This window comes from Eucyclogobius newberryi, unplaced genomic scaffold (genome assembly GCF_026437365.1).
Source record: "Eucyclogobius newberryi isolate DKJ021-1_F unplaced genomic scaffold, fEucNew1.0.hap1 SCAF_3, whole genome shotgun sequence".
NCBI classification, from domain to species: Eukaryota; Metazoa; Chordata; class Actinopteri; order Gobiiformes; family Gobiidae; genus Eucyclogobius; species Eucyclogobius newberryi.
The window spans coordinates 4243706-4250604 of record NW_027315945.1 but is presented as its reverse complement, the minus strand read 5'-3'; positions in this window follow the sequence as shown (position 1 = coordinate 4250604).

Here is a 6899-nt window from a genome sequence, read left to right as displayed (position 1 = left end):
ACACATGTGTGTGAAAGTACTGCATGTGTGTAACACGTGTGTCAGAGTACTACATGTGTGTAACACATGTGTGTGAAAGTACTACATGTGTGTAACACGTGTGTCAGAGTACTACATGTGTGTAACACATGTGTGTGAAAGTACTACATGTGTGTAACACGTGTGTCAGAGTACTACATGTGTGTAACACATGTGTGTGAAAGTACTACATGTGTGTAACACGTGTGTCAGAGTACTACATGTGTGTAACACATGTGTGTGAAAGTACTACATGTGTGTAACACGTGTGTCAGAGTACTACATGTGTGTAACACATGTGTGTGAAAGTACTGCATGTGTGTAACACGTGTGTCAGAGTACTACATGTGTGTAACACATGTGTGTGAAAGTACTACATGTGTGTAACACGTGTGTCAGAGTACTACATGTGTGTAACACATGTGTGTGAAAGTACTGCATGTGTGTAACACGTGTGTCAGAGTACTACATGTGCTGTTGAAGATTTTCAATATTTGTTGAAAAATATTCAACCTTCCCGTGCGGCCACCTTCACGCACGTCCATGTTTTCTGCTGCGTTTTGCGGCACCAACGACGCTCAGTAATTCACAGTTGATGATTGCGTAGTTTGCGACTCAAATAGTGGTTTGTCCTGACAAATTGCATGATGGTGCTGAATGCAGACCTGAGCAGGGAGAAAGGGAGAAAGAGCCTCGGTGACCCGGCTGCACCCCGTTTTCCCTGTAGAGCTTATGCTAACACTAATGCATTAGCATTAACATTAGCATTAGCAATTTACTTTTGCAAATACTGAAAAAAGTACGGTATGTAAAAATGTCAAAAGAAATAGCCCCTAAGACGGTGAAAGTGATCGTAAAGAGGTATAACTAGTTGAAATCGGTGAAAGTGTTAAGGAGTGGAAACACGTCAAAAATCCTACAATCCTAAAAAGCAATAACATATTGTCTGCTTTATGACATCATAAGCAGACGCTCAATAAGGCGAGTTTGCAGCCAAACTGGCCCCTGCCCTACATCTAAAACATCAAATTACAGAACATTATGAACACACCTTAATGGATTTGAATTGATCAAACTGGCCTAAAATTGCTAAACTAAAATAACAAATAACCAGTGTACCGTAAATGTAAACTTGCTGTCAAATGTCATTTACTCTGGGTCGGAAAAAATTAAAAAGGTACATTTTGTGTTTAGGTTTGAACTCTTTGTGGCCCTCGGATCTGCTCTATTCAATTGCGTCCTCATTCCGGCCTCCCTCCCGTGCGCTCTCATACACGTGCACACCACACACATACAGGAGTCCCAGGCAGTGTGAGGGGACAATCCTGCCTCTGTCCTAGTGGACGTGGGGTCAGGAGCAGCAGATAACAGAGTTTAGTTCATTAGGCCATTCCAAACATTATCCATTTAAGTTAAGTTACGTTATTAGCAAAAGGAACAAATATGCTCATATTAAATGATTTGTTTGGAGGAAGTGGGGACTATTTTTGTCATAGTTTCACGCCGTTTGGAGTTTGATAATAGCCAATGTTTTCAGCCAATGTATTAGGGACTATATTAAAAAGGTTGCTTTTGACAGAAGAGGAGGCTATAGACACAAACTCCTAGTATCAAAGTGTGATAAAATGTAAATATATGATTATATTTCTGTGATGTATTTTATTTGCATAATAGTGATATATTATCTGCATCATTAGTCTAAGAGAAAAACGGCATGTGAAAAACTGCATTTGTTTGTGAAGGTATCGTAAAGATGGACCAGGGGAATGTTTATCCTAGGGAGGGGGTGCAACAGCCCAGGGGGTTTGGGTAAACATTACCCATGCTTATCTCTAAGGAAGAAAGACAGTTGTAAAAGACAAGTGCCTTGATGTGAAGCTGACCAATGAGAAATGTGACCTGCCTATTCCATAATATCTAATAAAACCAACCTGCATGAGAAAAAACATCGTGAGACCAGGAGGGTCGCCCAGGCTGCTTACAACAGCCTGGGCGACCCGGCCCGGCGGTTTCTCCCATGCAGCCGCACAAAAGTCTGACGTTTCTGTGTCGTTTCCTATTCTAAGTTGAATTGTGTTCTCTGTGTGTTAAGGAATAGCATTGGTGTATGTCTAATTCCATGACACTAAGTAAGTAAGGTCTAAAACAGGACTATTCTCAGCCTGAACTTGGTTTTAGAGTATTTTGTCCTGAGGGCTGTGTCTCTCCTCAAACTGCCGTGACACATGATGTGACCAATCCTCCTGTTCCAAGCCTTTGACTGAGACACACTCCTTCCATCCAAACCAGGACTTGAACAAAAAAAAGACAAAATTGTGGTTTAGTTATTAGATTATTTGGCTAATATTTGAACTGCAGATGAATTGGCTTGCCACCATGTACCACAGTTTGAGAACCACCGACAAGCTGTAAAAGCAGCACTTTGTGGTGAAATGGGACAGCTCCGTCGACATTTAATTATGGAGTACATTATTGATTGCACACAGCAATGTAAGTGTTACTAGGATTGCCTGACCGATGGAGGGCCCTGCCACACTCGGGAAAGGCTTTAGGAATAACATAAATCTACAAATGATGTGTTGTTTTGTTTTTTCAAACCAAGTGTTGGTTTGAAAACTGCTGAGAATAATATTCTCAGCAGTTTTCAAACCAACTCACATGGCGTGCTTCAGTGAGAGACTAATCCACCCTCGCTGTGTGAAGGAGACGTTTCACAGGTCTTTCCTTCTGCTTTATAACAAACACTGCCCTGAACATGTGCAATACTGACTTAACCATTTGCAATACTGATTTAATCATGTGCAATACTGACTTAACCATGTGCAATACTGACTTAACCATGTGCAATACTGATTTAATCATGTGCAATACTGACTTAATCATGTGCAATACTGACTTAACCATGTGCAATACTGATTTAATCATGTGCATATAACTGATGAAAATGGAGCATTTATTTTACCATTATTATCAGTATTATCTTTTCTTACGCTAGCTGTTTTTTTATTTTATTTTATTTTATCTTTATTTTCCCCCTCCATTCCTTATTAGGAAATGAGAGGTTTTGTCTATATTCGTTTTTGTTTATAAGAGTTTTGTTTATAAGAGTTCTTCTATTAAGAGTTTTTTAGACTTCCTATAAGTTATCTGTCCTTTTCCTCTGTATCTACCTGCGTTGCAACAATGGAATTTCCCCATGTGTGGACAATAAAGGAACATCTTATCTTATGTTCTTCTCGCAGCCCTTCACCACGGCGCTGCTCAAATCCATCTCCATTCTTCTGCCTCATCACTGGAGGAACACATCTGTCTGGAGCTCAAGTACCTGCTCTGCTCCTCTGTCATCTGCTCCACTCTCTGATCCCCCCTCGTTCCCCTCTCTCTTACGCCCAACCAGCGAAACACACGCCCCCAGGGGTCCACCCGCTCGCCGTGGCCCCACCCCTCCTCCACAGCCATCCCCGCTCACCCTCCCCGTCGCCCCCGGTGACAGTGACAGAAGTCCGTAATTGCCGTCTTCATTAGCGCGAGTATTGTGTGTGTGTGTGCGGAGAAACCCTGGGCTGGATTCGGCGGGGTGCTGGCAGGTGGGGCCCTTGGGTGCAGGGGGCGGTGAGTGGGTGTGGGGGCCTCATTTTTCAACCCCTCTGTCATTAACTGCTAATGATTGGATGATTTTGCAGATGAATCGCAGTATACGTCTTGCTCACAAACATTTCCGGCTGGTATTAATCAAAGGCATCAAGAGCAGAGCAGTCGGAAAGGAATTAGCAAAACAACACGTCGGCGCTGAAACGTCCGTAATCCGTCATCGGGCCCTGAACTGGTGGCGGAGCGGGCTGACGGAGCGTGTCACTCTTGACAGTTTGACAGACGGGGGGAATTAAGACGCTTAGAATGTCAATTGTGTGTAAAGTTAGAACACAACAATACAAATGAATTCAGCTCCACCCATTCACATTAATACACTTGACACGATGAGAAAAGATTGCTATTTTAGATGATAGCTCTTTTGCCCAAAATAAACACAAAGTTACATAGTTATTAGTGCATATATGAATTCACTTTTCTTACCAAAAAAGGAAAATAATGTAACTATATACTAGCATGAAATTAATACAAACCACTGCACACATGAGTTGGGTCTTGGGGTCAGAAAGTCTCCAAAACTATAACGTAACCCTGAAAGAAACAGACTTTTACATCTTGCAGCAAAATGAGAAACACAATTGAAACACCACGTGAACCTCAGAAAACCATAAAAGGCGAGTGTCATGGAGCAGCTTTCTCAAAATCATTCCATTATTAGATTATTAAAGCCACGTTTAGACCGGTCTCAGCCAATTTCAGTTTCAGAGCAAAGGCTGAACACAGCAATTCGCAAAGAGACGGTTGGTAACTCCGAGTTTGGCTGTGACACGTGGCTAAAGCTGGAGAAAACAGGAGATTGTCACTTTTTTCTGCTTTTATTTATATTTTTATATTTTAGGTCTTGACAAAGCGAGTCTTCTGTGTGTGCTTGTGTGTGTGTGTGTGTATGTGTCTGTCTGTCTGTCTGTCTGTGTGTGTGTGTGTGTGTAAGAGTGTGTGTGTGTGTGTGTGTGTGTGTGTATGTGTGTGCGTTTGTGAGTGTGTGTGTGTGTGTGTGTGTGTGTGCTTGTGTGTGTGTGTGATTGTGAGTGTGTGTGTGTATGTGTGTGTGTGTTTGTGTGTGTGTGTCTCTCTGTGTGTGTGTGTGTGTGTGTTTGTGTGTGTGATTGTGAGTGTGTGAGTGTGTGTGTGTGTGAGTGTGTGAGTGTGTGTATGTCTGTGTGTGTGTGTATGTGTGTGTGTGTGAATGTGTGTGTGTGAGTGTGTGAGTGTGTGTATGTCTCTGTGTGTGTGTGTATGTGTGTGTGTGTGTGTGTGTGGAGGATGGTGTTGTTGAAACATGTACAAAGATCATTACAGCTATATTCAGATTCATCTATCATGACAAGATATCTTTCCTTTTTTGGTCAATGTACATTGTACGCGGTCTTTTTAAAATATTTTACACAGTCAAGTGCCGAGGTCATACAAATAAAAGCAGCAAGAATGTGGTTTTCCATTATATGTGTGCGCAGAGGCCTTTGATCAAGCTGGCATTTCCCGTAACTTACCATTTTCACACTGCCTCTAAACCTCAAATGCAATTTAGTCATTTTCTGCCCATCTCTCTCTGATAACCAGCAAAACCTAAGGCCCATTTAAATCTCCTCTTCGTCTCCAGGAGGCCTTCATGTTGGAACCTTCCCAACCCTTCCTCCTCCGCAGCCAGTCCACCCCCCAACCAAGGCATTCTTTCATCCATCGCAATTCCACACCACCAAACTGCCCTCGGAGGGAGCCTATCGCCGCCATCCTTCCCCTTCTGGATCTCTCCCCACGTTGGACCGTCTCCGCTGCCCTTGCCAAGCGCCTTACATCTCCACGGGCCAGTACGCCTCAGGGACACCAAACCGGAGGGGCGCACCTTGGCATCTCCGTCCCCCGAAACAACCCCCACACACACCGCCTTCCCTCAGCGCCTCTTGCCTTTAGCTGCGCCGCGGTGGCTAAAAAAGCAGGGGGCTAACGTCGGCCAAGCGGAGCAGCCGGTGGGGAAGGTTTGGTCTGGATGGCTCGATAAGATGCCTCGCGCTCCTGTCCTGTGCCTATCGGAGGCGCACACCGGGGGAAGAGGGCGCGAGAGGGTTGGCATCCGATTCTCCGGGATGCCAGCAGTGAGCGATGGGTATAGGTGGAGGAGATGCCATGGTCAGCGCATGCCAGGATTCTTCCGCTTCGACTGCTCCCCCCGTTCTCCCCGAGTGTGCCGGAGTGAATGGGGGGGAGATGGCACGCGCTCCTATACGCCGTGTCGGACTGGGAAGGGGAACAAAGTGACAGATAGAGGCTTGTTTGTTTGCAACTTTGTGGGTTTTATCGGCGTTTGGTGGAGCAGCAGAGGTAGTTGTTGTTGGGTTTTGATAAAGAGCGAGCCAAGCGAACGCATAACTTGTGGCGACTGGTTAGAAGGAAGAGAAGGGCATTGAGGGTGGAAGGGGCTGGCAGAGGGCAGCCTGAATGAGGCCTCAGCAGATCTACGGGGCTACAGCTGGATTGTGAGCTCAACAACTGGCACTGACAAGTAACTCACTCAAGTTTTGTTGATATTTATTTGATATACTTTTTGTAAGAAGTTATAATTTAAAACACATCCGTATATAGACTGTTTGTCTTTATATTTACTGCTTTGTCAGGACATGGGGAAAACAAAACCAGCTCTGCTCAGAAAAGCCCCTAAACACAAAAACCATCTCCTCCTTCGTTCATCTCCAGTTCATCATCTCTAAGTTTCACTCATACCTTTACAAACAAATTCATGTACTTCTGTTCTTTTAAAACCTCTTAAGATTCAGACTGTTTCTAAATGTATTCCTTTGTGTAAACCATCTGATAAAAGAGAACTATCACGCTCTTGGCCATGTTAAACATACTAAGTAAGCTACAACGCACCTATTTTCAGTCAAATCCACCATTCTAGGATGAATCAGGATCAAACCTACAGATAAGGAAAAAAAAGAGAACTCAGGACAAAGTAGGCCTGCTGTGTGTTCCCTGTTTGAAGGAACACCTGTCTGAAGTAATTTTCAACCCTCAATTTCCCCTCTATTTTTAAGAGGTTTCTTATCTGAAGAGTGCATATCGCTGCTCTCTCCTTCTCTCTTTCCCTCTATCCTCTGTCTTTCATCTCTCTCTTTTGTCTGTCTCCTGTCTCCTTTCTTCTCTGCATACCTCACCTGTCCTCCCTCTTGGTCTCTCCTCTGTGCAGAGGTGAGGCGCCCCTCTCCTCAGGCCTCACCCCGCGACTCAGTGAT